Genomic DNA, 15,621 nt, shown 5'->3' on the forward strand with positions numbered 1-15,621 from the left:
TATCTTTTTTATTCCCACTGCTTATTTGAGGACTATTTTTTATTACAAACCTTAAGAACTATTCCTTGAGAAACAGAACCTGCAACAAGGAGACAAAAGTCCTTAATAACCTTTCTGATGAAGTACATTTTAGCAGTCCCATTTTTTTCTTAATTCCTTGCCTACTTTCTCTCAGAGGGCATACTCAGCAGGGATCAGAAAGGTCCCTTTAGTTGCCAATTAATTAACGGCAGTCCTGAAACAGTGGAGTCTGGATTTATACCATTTTTTTAATGATAGTCATTATTTCCTACCTAACAGTGGTCCTGCTTTTCAGTGCTTCAACTCTTTAGCAAGTGACAACTTTGATTAAAAACATGGCGGGGTGGGGGGTAGGGTGGTGGGATTAAGAAACATTGTGAAGATCATTTCCAAGTATTGATTTAAATGTTAAGGTAGATTTAAAGTGAACCCATCACATTATGATCCCTCAAAATAAACTCTCTAGTCCACCAGGAGTAGGGAAGCCTTGCCCTGGACCACACAACCCCAAGCACGTGGCGTGGATTAATCCCTGATAGTATGAGAACGCGGAGTGGTTGGTAAGTGTTCAGGGGTTTGTACAGCTGCTGGAGCTGTCTTGAACTCCTGTGTAAGGCCACTCCACAACTTCAAAATCAGCAATCACACACACAAAATCCTTGGAAGGACCTGTGTATGCTGTTACAGAATCAGAAGAGTTATCTTCATCATTCTATTTCACATACATTTGTGTGAAAAAGAGTTTCAAGTTCTCAACTCCCAGCAAGTAGATGGAAAAGACACAAGGCCACGACGGGGCGAGGTCAATCCCAGCGCGTCCACTCAGCAGCTCATCTCCGCACAGAAAACAAAAAGCACCAAGTTCTGAAAGAAGGTGCCTCTTCTTAATGACATCAGGGTTTAAAATAGCAGTGCAACATAGTGCAGACTCAACACAGGGCCTTTATATAGCTTTAAACCCTCAAAGGCAGGAGCTCTTGGCTCACCACTGAAAACACTTCTTCATTTGGTTAGTAACATCCTCAGAGGCTTTCAGGAAGCCTTAACTAACTGCTGTAGTACAGTCAAGAGCGCAAGGAGGCTTCCCTGGAGATCACTGCCTCCCAGTTACCCAACAAGCCCAGACTGCCTTGACACTGCCAGGGAGATAAATGTATCACTTTGACGTCCAAAGATCGCCTGTCAAAAGGAAACTCCATATGCACACACGCGAGTGTGCTCACTCAAACAGACACACACACACACACCAGCCTAGGTGGCGGGCACTCTGCCTGCAGGGGTTACCATTTCCTGACAACAGAGGACCTACAGGTATACTGGTGAGAAACACCAGGCGGGCTCCTCTGGCGGGGTTGTCATTTACAATCGCACAAATGCTCTTAACGGTGGGAAACTGCCTGCGGCCAGCAGATCATCCTGGCAAAGAACCGAGAACGGAGAGGCCCTGGTGCCTTCCACAGAACATAGGCACGTCCCATCATCTTAGCAGAACTCATCCGTGCCTGCATGGAACTAAATGCGACTGCTCTTAGGGGATCGCCAGAATAATCCTTTAAAAAGTATCATTAGATCATATGCCCTTTCCCCAAATAGTTTTTTTCTTGTATTTAAAATGTTTGTATGAAAGAAAGAGCTTAACCCTCTCCCCCACACACACACCCAAGCTTTCCTATCTCAAGACTCAAAAATGAGGAAGCAAAAAAACCGGTTTCATTTGCATATTTAAATAACTTTAATGCAGTTGGGCTGGTGTACAGGAGAGGTGACAGGCACAGACGCGTGCTGCCTTAGAAAACGCGCGCGTTCCCCTCCCTGCCGCTCACGATCGCGCCCTGTTCCCCGTTTTCTCTTAATAAACAACGTGATGTCACGCCCGACCCGCGAGTCCCCTTCTCCCGCGCTCGCTCCTGGCCCCGCGCAGGGACGGTGGAAACTGTTGCTGCAGCCTCCTGACACTCCACTGAAAAATCAGAGGAAGCTGCAAAACTTCTTGGCTCGCTCGGCTCGGTCCTCCCGGGGCACTGAACGCCCGCGCGCGGGTTTCGCGGGTCAGCGCTACGGACCCGGAGCCCACAGGTAACCTGCTCGCAAAGCCCGCACAAGTCGCCGCGGTCCGAGGCTCCCCTCACAGGATGGGGAACCCGGATTCCCTTCATCAGTGCCCCCCAAAGCAAGTGGGAGGTGGAGGGGACAGAGTTCCTCCCGCCCCAGCCCCCCGCCTCGGTCCCGCTGCCTGGTCAGTGCCCACGCGGTGGCACGCGTGTCCTCGCCCGCCCAGCCAGGGTCTCCACGGGCTTGCCCGGGTCAGCCAGCCCTTCCCGAAGCCCAAGCCACGCGCGTCCAAGAAGCTCCGCTTCCAAGTTCCCGCGTCTGACCGAGGGAAGCGGCGAGGGAGGCTGCTCGGAGATGGTAAAACCAAGTCCGGGAGCCCGGCGTGCCCCCCGCCCCGCGCCGCCGCCGCCTCGCGCCCGCGCCGTGGCGGGCACCGGGCATGCCCTGCTCCGGGCGCCGCGCGGCCGCACTCACCCGCCTCGCCCGAGCCGCCGCCGCAGCCACTGGGAGCAGCCGAACCCCGGGCTTCCCGAGCGCAGGAAAGATGGTGGTGTGTGTCGAGAGACCACCCATTCCAGCGTCTGGCAACCCGGCGGCGACTCTGGCTCCTCAGCACTGAAGGAGGAGGAGGAGGAGGAGAAGGAGGAGGAGGAGGAGGAGGAGGAAGGTAGGGACGGCGCAGTCAGACGCCATCTGCTGTACACCTCTGCGCAGTCATTGGCTGCCTGGTGCGTCCCCGGGAGCTGCGGGGCGCGGGGCCGCGGGGAGCCACCTTGCGCCTGGCCTCCCAGGGCAGCTGCTCCCCGCCTCCCCTTCGGGCTCCCTCTTTCCCTCCTCCTCCTCCCTACCCCTTCCTCTAGTAGGCGTACCCGCCCATCCCTTTGCTCCGCCTGCTCCCCGGGGCGAGCATCCGCGGAAGCGTTGGGTAGCTCCTCCGCGCCCCGCGACTGTTTCCCCCAACTTTGGCGCTCCGGGGTGTAGGTGCAGACCAGGTGAGGGGGACTTGCCAGCTGAGCTGGACCCCGGGTACTCAAACCACTAAGCGCCGCGAAGAGGGGAGCGCGCTTTTCCCGATGGGGATCCGTGGAGTGATGGGAGGAGAAAGAGGAAGGGAGGGAGGGGGTGCTCCATGACTCCCCAACACACACACTCACGCCCAACACACACACGCACACGGGCGCATACTACAAAGCACACACAGAGCCATCCCGCACGGTCGGTCCCGATGGCCCTGCGTTCCTCTGCACTCTCCGGAAAGAGGGGTTCTTCACAGTTTTGAGGAAAATGACAAAAAGATCCTAGTGGGATATGTGGGAAAGAGTGAAAGGATAAAAGAGGAGAGTCCCCTGGGGGTTGCGGGGGGTGGTTCCGCAGCTGTCTGAACTGTCCCCTCCCTGTTAAGGGGCTCCCACCGGCCATCTGACAAAGCTGAACAAAACCCAGGAAAACCAGGGCCCCCTCCTGTTTAAAGGGCTTGCAGTTTTGGGGGGTGAAGGAGGTGTCTGGCTTCTGGGTAATATAATGATGGGCAGAGGGGAAGGTGCAGCGCCCAAGAATGTCCAGGTGAGGCAGGAGTGAAAAGTACAAGTGAGCAGGTGAGGAACAGAGTCCCAGCTCTCCAAGTCCTTACTCTCTGACACTTATTCCAAACCCTCCTGATTTTTTTTGACACTTGATCTAGGGAACTTCTTAGACTTGTTCAGAGAGATGAAGAAGTCACTTCAAAAGGCAGAAGGAGGGAAAAGCATGAGGGCTAGCTATTGCCAATTACAGAATATTTTGCCTGTCATATCTCTTTAACTGTGTGAGACTAGCAACAGTGGGGCTTGTATCTTTCCTATTTTATTCAATGCCTGGCACATCGTGGGTGCTTAAAAGGAAGCAAAATAATGATAAAATTAAAGCTTGGTGTCATAGCACAAATTAGATTAAAGAGATAAATAGAGCAGCTAGGAGCTGTCACAAAGAAACAAATGAAAAGAATGTAAGTGCCTTCTAACAGGGAGCAGTGAGTATGTTGGTGAGAGACTGTCCATCTTGCTGGGGACTAGATTCTGAAAGTAGGAAAGGCAACCTGCTTGCTTAATATTTTAACAGCAACGTCTCTTCTTGCAGTACGCGCTACCATCACATTCTGGGTTATGCTTTTTTTTCTGACATCACTGTCTTATAAATAAATCAGCTGCCATTCAGATCCCAGAATATTTCCCCAAATCTAAGACCATGATTTATTACAACCAAGAGGTAAAATAATGCCAATTCTGTTAGCCCAAGGAAAGAGAAGCTGGTCAATTATGTTTTATTGTCATTTTAATCTATATGAATCAATAGCCAATGAACTTTGTTTGAGTAACTTCCAGAACAACAGCCAAAAAAAAAGGTCAACATTTCTGTTTTCCTGAACAGTTACATCCAGGCTTCCCAGGCTTTAGCCTTCCCAGAATCAAATGCTGCATTTTCAGGCCATATCAATGTGGATATATGTGCATGGGATGTGGCCTGAAAATGCAGCTTATTTGATTTTTGGAAGATTTGTGTTTGCAATCCTTCTGGACAGAGGCCCTCAATGATGACTTCTGAGTATACGGTTTATGGATATCTTGGTAGTTATATACTACCTGCCCCCCCCCCCCCCCATCCTTCTTCTGAGGAAGTGGTGATATGCATATTTTCTTTAGGCTGGCCATTTAATTTCAACATTCATTCTAATTTAGTATGTTTGCCCAATCTCATTTACCCATAAGTGATCAGTGATCACTTATGGTATTGATAAGAATATTTTGATTCTTACAACCCACATTTCCTCCTCTATTGAATTGCTTTTATTTGGTTCCTAATTTTTTGAAACTAAGATATAAGAGATAATAGCTATATGACAATTGTATCCTGTACATTGGGCTTCCTAAAATAAAAAATAATTCGTAAGGAGAAAATCTAAATTATTTCTAAACTACAAAGAAACAGGAATATTATATATTTCTTCATTTTGTTGGCTTACTGGCTCCTTTAAACTATGGAATGGTCACTTTTCACTATGTCAGTGACAGGTATTTCAGCATAAGCCTATCGTAGAAGATGGCTGATCTTCATCTGACATGTGACTGCATACAAATCTGGAAGAAGGAAAATGAAGACACCAGATTCATTTTAATTCCCTCTTTCCATTTTGAACTCAAACTTCCAATTTGTGTTTTAAATACATATTTTACCAATGAACATGAGTGTCTTACCAAGATAGCCAGCTTTGGGCTTTAATAAAAGCTTTGGCCTCAAAATCTAGATTTTATATTTTTCTAGATTAGAAAAATTTAAAAAGATAACCAATGCAGAGAAAGAGGGTTGGGGCAATGATGACTGAAAAGGAGAAACAAAAATTTTCCAAAATAAGGGATTTGGAAGAAGGTAACCTTGAGAAATAGATGACATCATTATCTGTGAGGAACAGATCAATGCTTCAGGTGTGGAAAATAAACTGGAGATTATAAATTCCCATAAGCCCCCACTCCCACCCCCGCCCCACACACATGAATGACAAAGCCCTCGAGCAGCACCAGGTATTCCAGTGAGTACAGAACAAAACAAAAGAACAATGGGAGAGGAGAGGGTGTGGGAGAAAAAGGTCTGTTGGGACTAGGTCCCTAGTGGGAACCACAAGGGAGCCACAAAGGAAAGCAACCCTGTACAATCCAAATACTGCTGGAGTTTAGGTTTCCATTGTTGTCGTTGGGTGTGTCTTCCACTGTTCTTTCTAAACAAGGTGCTCTCCATACAGTCTATCAAGCTTGGATGGAAAAATGCTATGTAAATTAAATAAATGAGAAGTGGCATTAAACAAATAAGAGATAAAGAAAGATAGAGATAAAGAGACCCAATTTAAAATAGGAGTGAGGAATGCAAGCATGGGGTTGTAACTTGGGCTTGTGGGGCCCATAATATCCCATCCATTAAAGCAGTGAATTGAGTGAAAAAATCAGTCTCTTTGGAAGGCAGGAGAGGGAAAGAGGAGGAAAGGGATCATGATGGTCTCATTTACACAGTTCAATCAAGCCAACTCCAGATTGGATGAGATTCTATGGCAAATCTGAACATTTTTTCTGCCAAAAAAGAGCATTTAATCCTGGCATTTAAATGTAAGTTTTGAGCGTGGTCCAGTAATTTGATTTTGATGTGTCTACATCTTAAAACACAATGTGAAGATAATGTCTTGAAAAGTAGTATAGTGGAACTCCATTGGCTTGTCGCCCAGCTCAGTACCTCTGAGGCACCAACTCTTTCCCAGCAGATGCTCAAAAATCTACAAACTTAGTCCTGAACCATTATCCTCAACCATTCACTGTGTGTCTTATTTGCTGAGCATCTACTATGTTCCTGGTACCATTCTAGGTGTTGGTTATTCAATGATATAGTGGTCTGAGTCCTTGCCCTTGTGGAGTTTGCAGTCTAATGAGAGAGACAGAAAATTTTTAAAAAACCAAAAAAACAGATGTACAAATAATTATAAACATATAAAAAGAAAGGGCAGAAAAGACTATGAAAAAGGAAAACATTAGCAGGAAGTAGAAAGGAAGAGTCAGGATCAGGCAAGATCTCTGAAAAGAAACAGTGTTTAGACTGAGATCAAAAAGATAAGAGGTAACATGTATTGAGATTTTCGTCCTATATTCTTTACACATATCTCTTGATCCTCATAGCCACCCCATGAGGCAGGCACTATTATCATCTCCACTTTACAAAGCAAGCATAGAGAGTTTAAGCAACTTATTCAGAGTTACACATCTCATAAGAGGGAAAGCCAGGATGAAGGCAGGCAATCTGGCACTAGCAGATACATTTTCACTACTTTAACACACTATATCTCATATAAGTAGACATTGGTCAGGAAGATGGGGGGTGAGGGACAGCATGGCCAAAGACTCTGCGGTTGGAAGAGCTTGGCATATGACAAACCCATCAGGAGCCAGAGTAGCAGGAGACTAGTAAACTTGGGGGAAAGTGACATGGAGTGGGGTAGGAGAGGCAGGTAAGGGCGGATCAGCCAATGGATGCTTTTGATAAGTTGTGAATGATAAGCCTAATTTAGACTTTTAAAAGGTCAGCATGGTTCTTTACAGAGGCAAACAAATAAAGCAACAAGAGTGGAAGAAGGAAGACCACTGACCCAGGCAAATGATGGTTTAATGGAAATGGAGAGAACCAAATACATTTGATGGTTACTTGGAAAGCCTGCTCATCAACTCATCTCTACTTCTGCCTCCCTGCCCCTCGCCCCGCCCCCAGATCTGTTTACCTCATTGTTTACCTCAGGACCCAAATTCTTAATTCTGTAGCTCAGCTACTGTATCTTTGGTCTGTTGTCTTGTCATATCTTAGTATTATGGAGACAATAAACCATGATGAGCCCCTCATTTAGCTAAGTCTAGGGCCTTTGGTTCTGGGCATCCCCCTACCACTCATGCCCAGCATCAGCTGAGTTCTATGTTTTGGTGCTCACCCACCAATAATATTTACTGACCAAGAGATGCGGGGTATGGTGATCCCTTCTTCCCCACTGCTTTCTAATGTCATGAAGCCATAGCAGAATCAGGAGAGGGGGGGCAGGGGCAGGAAACTTCTATATGTATATAAGAAACAATCCTACTAGTTTGGAAATTATGAAACCCTGGAATGATAACTTGCATCACATTAGTAATGATGTGGTTTTTAAAGACCAGGTGTTATGTAGATGAGAGCTTGTTAATATACGAAGATTTGGCAAACCTAATCTTCTTCTACTGGGCATAAAGCCACAAAATACTCATAGGCATAACTTTGACAAGATGGGACAGAGAATCTGTATCTTCTATTGCCCTGTTTTCCAAGGACACCAGCCAGTCCAATGGACTCTATGTCCCTTTACTGGTAGGAAGAAGAGAAAACCTTTGAAAATGATCGTGTTATCAACAGATCCCAAACTACAGTGTTCATGAATGGGCTACAAAGGGTGGACAAAAGAGAAGAGGAGCAAGAAACAGACTGTTAAAATAGAATATGGTTTGAATTGGGAGTATGAAGATTTTACTTTCTTAATCATTTAAACTATAATACCTGATTATCTAGGAAAGAAAAAAATCCCTAATACATTCGATGTTGAAAAGAAACCTTATATAAAAGAAACCTTTGTAATCAAAGCTTTCAAGTGTATTATCTTCTTAGATTCTGCATTATGCCATTTTTCTTACTGCTACCTCATTGACTTTCCATGAGATAGTATGGAGAGTCATAATATTATGTTATCTTCCTAAACTTCTTTGTCATTTCACTTTGATTCCCAGGAACATACTCATTCTCTTCATCTTTTTACTTTACATGGGTCTCTTCCTAAATCTCAATTCCCCAGGTCTTCCCTGACCTGCCCCCCATCCAAAATAACCTAGAATGTTTCATCTTTCTATATCTCCCCATACTGCCTTATGTTTCTTAATAGCATTTATCACAACCTAAAATTTGCTACCCAGGTATTTCAGTGTTCATTATCTAGACCTTCATCAAGAATGTAAACCCTACAAGGGTAGGGACTTTATCTGTTTGTTACTAATACACCACCAAACCTATACTTAGCAACAGTGCCTGGCACATGGTGGACATTCAGTAAACGTTTCACAAATGAATAGGTGGATGGATGAATGGATGAATGGATGGATGAATGGATGGATGGATGGATGGATGGATGGATGGATATTATAAATTACCACCCAACTGATATTTGGGATCCTTCTTAATCTGGCCCCACCCTATGTTTCCAGCCATGCTTCTCACCACTTCCCTACACACAACTTTTACTCTGGTCTTAAGGGTCTCCTCACTTGCCTCTTCTCAGTCAATTACGCTCTTATTCACATCCTCTCTGTGTCTCCCTCTCCAGCCTTGAAAATCCTCCTTCCCCTCAAATCCTGCCTCCTTTAAGAACATTTTCATAAATCTAATTTCATTTCACATTTATCCATGTTTCCCTTTACCAAAATTTTATAATACTCATTGTCTGTACCAATCAGTTTTTCAATTAACTAAATATACCATCTAAGAGTGTTCTCATATGCTCTCATAGGCATTAGCCAAGTCTCCTCGAATGCATTGTTAGTTTGTTGGGAATAGAGATGAAGATATATTATCTCCACTCCTTCCTTCAAATGCACATTTTTGTACACAGCAGGCACTTATTACTTGTTGATGGACTAAGGTATTTGAAGAATCTGAGCAAGAGGGTTAGGCTTCCTTTGGTCAAATGATGTTACTGGAAATACATATCACCTTTTATTTGTGAAAACCAGCATCCTTATTACCTTATGTTTGAGGGCAGTTATCTGCCACATGCAACACAAGAGTGTTCATTCATTGAACAAACACTGACTGAGAATCTGCTTTGTAGCAGGACCAATGAAAGCACTGTGGAGAGTTCTAGAGATAATTATTACATAATGAAACCAACACTTAAATTGCAATATGACAAGCCTTAAAAGCATGCTGTGGACACAGTGGAAACTCCAAGGAGCATCTAACCCAATGTGCAATGAGTCAGGAAAGGCTTCCCTAGTTGAATCTGTCTGCATTTACCCAATCCAGAGCCAGGAAAAAAAAACACCTCAAATTTTGTGACCTGCTGGCTTGAAATAGTTTGTCAGTGTAGAATTTTTACATTGTTCTATGCTCCACTCGTGTGCTGTGCCTACAGTGCTCACCCCCAGACCTGCACTTGGCTGTGGTACACACACCATTGGCCCAGTTATCAGAGATCTGCCATTCAGATCTCAAAATTTATGTCATTTCCCCTAGTCTTTCTGGAAACCTAAATAAAGTAGCCACCAGTCACACTCTAGTTCCTTCCATTGTACTTATCTCTATTTGATATTTGATATTTCTCTAACTCTTTATTTGTTTATTCATGGGATATAGGTGAACTAGAGCAGAACTACATCAGCCTGCTGACTCTTGTACCAGTGCCTAGAAGAACAGTGTCAGGTATACAGTAGGTGCTCAATAGACATGGACTAATGAAATGCTCCCATCAGTTCACTTACAAACCTTCGTACCATTGCTCATTCTCACCTTTACCCTAAAAGTGAGAATTGGCTCCCTTCCATATATTATTTTCATACTAAAGACTGGTTGAATTCCATATTTGTAACTGATAGATGCAAATCTAAAGAAATAAACTGTGAAGCGATCATCCATGTGTTGGTGATTTGCAGTCTTCTCCTTGCCAATCAGAAGGAAGAAGTTAACTAGGGAGGCAGCTACTTGTCACATCCAAAGGTTCTTTTGACCACAGTGATTAAGATGATGTGCCTGATGTGGCGAACTTTTATATTATGTTGCCAGCGGATTGCACAAATAGCCCTTGTGACACATCAAGCTCTCAATTTTGGTGATGGCTGTCACTGTTCTGGAAGGAGATGACTCACCCAAGATGGGGTAGAGGGGAGGGTGGGAGGCAGGACTGATCTGAGAGCCCACTGCCAATTCCACTGAAAGAAGAGAAGGTGAAGGTGCAGTAAAATACAGGCATATCTTAATACTACAATGTCACATCACTTGCATACACCATTGGCTCAATTATCAGAGCCTTCAAGGAAGGAAACCTCCCTATTTCTTATCAGTCTCTTCTCCCTAGGTTGAGAATATCCAGGACATTAAAGGTAGTTTATCTTCTAGTGTCTGCTCTGCCAGGCTTCTCAAAACTATGAAGACAGGTAGCTGCGAATCTGTATAAAGACAGGCATCCTGATGTCCTTATGGTGCACCAACCTTTATATAGCACAACGTTCCCTGAAAATGTCCTCACACTTCATTTCTCTGCTTATTCTTGATTCTTCCTGTCACTGACTTCTTGATTTGGCTTCTTGTGTATGGCACCCTTTGACCCTCTAACCAGCAGTCCTTCTTGGCATGCTTTCCTACTTGACAATTTGCTTTCCATATCAACCATGATGTGCTCCCTCTCTCAGACGGTATTGTCAACTCTTTATGAATAACACCCTCCTCAGTCTTGTATGGTCTCCAGGACCTTATTTCTGAAAGCAGACTCCCTAGCTACGTTCACCCCACTCTAAGCTTAGAGCTACAACGTCCTCAGTGAGATAGTTACTCACCTCTCTTAAAAGCTTGTACATTTCCCAAAGAACATGAACTATTATTTCCTACCCTTTGGAATCCTAGTGGAGACTGGAGTCCCTCCTTTATTTCTAGACTGAATTTCTTAGGCTTTAAGTTAATTAGAGCTCATAACAAAACAGAGATTTTGACGTCATGAAAAAAAAATTCTTCTGACTTTATTCCTATAAAAGAACTTTTCAGTCTCTGAGAATCTTATTGCAAAGGTATTTGATCTGTCCCTGATTATATAATTATTAGACTTTTGGTGATCTAACCAATGACATTTAAATGGCATTTATGTGCAGGCTTGAATTATGAAATCACAAAACTTTTGAGCTGAAAGGGACCTTAGAGAAAATATAGTCCAATTTCTGCATTTAAAAGATAAGGAGAGTTGAGCCCATGATAGCTAAGGTGTCTTGTACAAGGTCACACAGCTTGTCAAGAAATAGAAGGGGAGAAAGGATGTGAGAGGGCCTTCTTACCATTCCACCTACAATTAAAAAAAGTGTTCAAAAAGATAAAAAGGAAGAGAAATGGTTTCAGGCTCTTACAAAACAAAACAAAATTAGAAAAAACCTAAACCTGATGCCTTCCCAAAGTATCCTATCACAATTAAGGTGGTATATCTTTTACACAGAGACATTCTTCAGAACATAAGAATGTTGGCAAATCATAACTTTGAAAAAATGGGCTCACTGTGGTGAAGGGGCATAAGAAAGAAAGGAAGAGAGGAGAGGTCCTAGGAATCACAGCCTAAATCAGAGACCTCAGAACCAGTTTCTTCTGCTTCTATCCTTTTGGAAGGTTTTTGTAAGAGAAGACTGGAAATGTTCAGCTGCACACAGACTGCTTTGTTTAGCAGACAATCTCAAAAAATATATATTCCCTTGCGATTATGAGGCTTGATTATCTAATTTTCTCTTTGTGGTAATCCTCTCCCAGCAACCACCTGCTAAAAGGCTGGGGCAGACATGACTATCCTGTTAATAGTCCTCAGCAGGGAGCGGATGTGGCTCAAGTGATAAGGCCTCTGCCTACCATATGGGAGGACCCAGGTTCAACCCCAGGGGCCTCCTGGTGAAAAAGAAGAAGAGAAAGCATGCCCACACAGTGAGCCGAGCGCCCGCACGAGTGCCTGCACAGTGAGCCAAGTGCCCACGTGAGTGCCTGTGTGGTGAGCCAGTGCCTACGTGGTGAGCCAGGGCCAGCACAGTGATCCAGAGCCTGCACAAGTGAGTCAAGCAGCAAGATGATGATGCAACAAAAGAGAGATGAAGGGGAAAGTCAAAGCAAAGCAGAGCAGAGGCCAGGAACTAAGGTGGCGCAATTGTCAGGGAACCTTTCTCCACATCAGAGGTCCCCAGGATCAAATCCCTCTGAATCCTGAAAGAGAAAGATGAGAAGAGAAGAGAAAAAAAGAGAAATAAATACATAAGATCATGTAGTGAATGGACACAGACATCAAAGAAACAGCAGGACAGGGGCAGGGGTGGGGGTGGGGGTGGGGGTGGGGGTGGGGAAAATAAATAAATAAATCTTAAAAAAAAAAGTCCTCAGCCACTGGATGTCCTACACTGCATGCACTCTCTAGGAGGTTTCATCCACTCCAAGTCCAACTTGATGGACCCGAACTCCATCTCTAGCCCTGACCTTTCCCTTGAATTTGAAGTCCATTTCTAACTGCCCAAAGTGCATCTCTACCTTGATGTGGCACAGTGCTATAAATAGTAAATCTAGGGAAATGGAATTGGCTCAACGGATAGGGTGTCCGCCTACCACATGGGAGGTCCAGGTTTCAAAACCAGGGCCTCCTGACCCAAGTGATGAGCTGGCCCACACACAGTGTTGATGTGTGCAAGGAGTGCCGTGCCATGCGGGGGTGTCCCCTGCATGGGAGAGCCCCATGTGCAAGGAGTGTGCCCTGTAAGGAGAACCACCCAGCGTGAAAGAAAGTGTAGCCTGCCCAAGAATGGCGCTGCACACACGGAGAGCTGACACAGAAAGGTAACGCAACAAAAAGAGACACAGATTCCCAGTGCTGTTGACAAGAATATAAGTGGACACAGAAGAACACACAGTGAATGGACACAGAGAGCAGACAACTGGGGGGGAGGGGAGGGCAGGGAAGGGGAAAGGGAAAGGGAAAAAAAATAACAAGTCTAAAATGAAATGCATTCATTCTCTTACATGACCCCAAAGCAGTCTCTTCCTTATAACCTATCTAGGTAATCATGCCACCACATTCTTAGTTGCTTAAGCTGAAGCCCTCAGAATCATCCCTGACTCTTCCTTCTACCTCACCCACCACGTCCAGCTATTCTCTACAGTCTCTACTGCCTGTCTCTTAGGTGTCTCTGGAATCTGTTTCCTATACTCCAACCCCTCAGCATCTGCACAAAGTCCAAACTCCATCATCTCTTGCCAAGACCATGACAATAATCTTCTATTAAGATTACCTCTTTTTCCTATTTCTCCCAAATCTGACACACTCTTGCTTAAACATTCTTCTATAGCCCACTTTTGTCTCAAGAACAAATTCTTTAACATGGAAAAACAGATGACTTCAAATGCATCTAAAGATTTAGGTATACAGAGCCTAAATACACCATCCTATAACTTTTACTGATAAGTCATAATCTGCACCCAAGAGCTGAGTGTAATACGAATGAGCCTAAGCTGTCATTCACAAAGAGAATTATGCATTATAGTTGAGAGAAAGGCCACTGAAAGCAGATGGAGTTGGCTTAAGTCCTGACTCTGCCTCCATTTCTTCAACAGTAAAGTGGGAATGATAATAATACCGACCTCTGCAGGTTGTTGTGGGAATCATATGAGATAGTACACAATGAGCCTATACCTATTAGGTACCAACAAAGGGTAGCTATTTTTATTAACATGATAGCTCTTTACTTTGTTTTAAAGGATTTATTTACTTCTCTCCCCTCCCTCCTTGGTTTGTGCTCACAGTCTGTTCGTCTTCATTCAGCAGGCACCAGAATCTGAACCCCAGACCTCCCATGTGAGGGGAGGCATCAAATCCCTTGAGCCACATCAGCTCCCCAACAGGACAACTCTTTAAATAATCTAGGATAATTATGATAGGCCCCTCATTGTTCTCTTCTTCAATCCAAACATCTCAAATTCTTTCAGTCTCAAAATCAAGTAATCTGGAAACATCTCTCCATACTAGCTGCACCCTGTAGGACGTCAAGATACTCTCCATGACTTAACTCTAAAACCTTAAGGTAAAAAGGAATTCCTCCTTCTTAACCATTTGAAAGTGATTAATAAATACAAAGTCTCCTTTTCTAACGGTGTTTTTTCTTTTAATCATTACAATGCTGAAGGATTAAACACCTCTTTACTTTAGTGTGTACTTTTACTTTCTATTTGGGGCTTTCAAGGAAACATTAGAGTAACTGTCTAAGACCATGAATTATTTTCTCCTTGCTAAAAATACCTCTCCCAGGTTTTGGTGGGAGATTATTGGCAGGAAATGAGAAAAGGCTTTCCACTTCCTTTCTGTGGCTTCCTAGAGCAGTGCAATCACTCTGACACTTTTCACCAGCTCTGAATTTACAGCCATTTTAATAAGTAAAAGAGGGTAGTTGGTAGAGCAGCAAATTGGTCTTCTCGCTATGAAAAGGAAAACAGGTAGCTAACAAAGTAGTCTATTAAAGAAAAATAAGTGCTCCCAAGAAGTTAAGATAGTGTTGGAGATGGCTTCAGAATGTCAACGGATAATGAGATTGGGCAATGCATGAATGATATCCAGACAGAAGATTTTTATGTTTTTCTTATATGAATTGTATGATTTTTTCCAACCAAAGATACCGAGGAATGCCATTTTAACACATTCGAAGGGCAGGGAGTGTCATCCAAAGTGTGACTCTAGAGGAAGTTTTGAGATAAAATTACTGAATAAACCTTGATGGGGTAAGAACTTCGAAGTTTACATACCTCAATCCTAGTACTGACTCTATTACATACTAGTTCAGTGACCTTGGACAAGATATTTAATCTTCTTTAGACCTTCATTTACTCAGCTATAAAATGAGGAGGGAGTAATAGGAACAGCATCTTATCAAGGTGTTGGAAAGTGGACCAAGTCAAGATAATATACAGAATGTGCTTAACAAAGTACCTACGGCCCAGGGAATACTCACAACTGTTAGCTGCAGGGCTAGGCAAGTGAAGACAGTTGGACAACAAGTAAGACTGCTATGAATCTCACTTCATTACTGCCTGAAGAGTCAATGCAATGACACCAAATGAAAAATATAATCACAATTAAAATTTTTATTTATCCTTTTATATAAAATTAGAGCAGTTGTCGGTTTACAGAAAAATCATGCAAAAAGTAGAGAATATCCATGTTTATCTACACAAAGCCAAACACCACAGGTTTTCTTTTAC

General features: G+C 43.8%; 1 protein-coding gene across 2 annotated transcripts in view; it reads right to left on the reverse strand.

Annotated features, from left to right (window-relative positions):
* The window catches only part of THSD7B (thrombospondin type 1 domain containing 7B), an 882,043-nt gene extending 879,099 nt beyond the window's left edge, over window positions 1–2,944 (reverse strand). The window contains exon 1 of one of the 2 annotated variants that reach the window (XM_058301029.1): window positions 2,548–2,944. The gene's annotated coding sequence lies outside the window, so the exon portion shown is untranslated. The remainder of the gene's footprint in view (window positions 1–2,547) is intronic. The other variant, XM_071216471.1, reaches the window with a different exon arrangement.
* Between the last annotated feature and the right edge of the window lie 12,677 nt (window positions 2,945–15,621).

Source organism: Dasypus novemcinctus, chromosome 7 (assembly GCF_030445035.2).
Source record: "Dasypus novemcinctus isolate mDasNov1 chromosome 7, mDasNov1.1.hap2, whole genome shotgun sequence".
Taxonomy (NCBI): domain Eukaryota; kingdom Metazoa; phylum Chordata; class Mammalia; order Cingulata; family Dasypodidae; genus Dasypus; species Dasypus novemcinctus.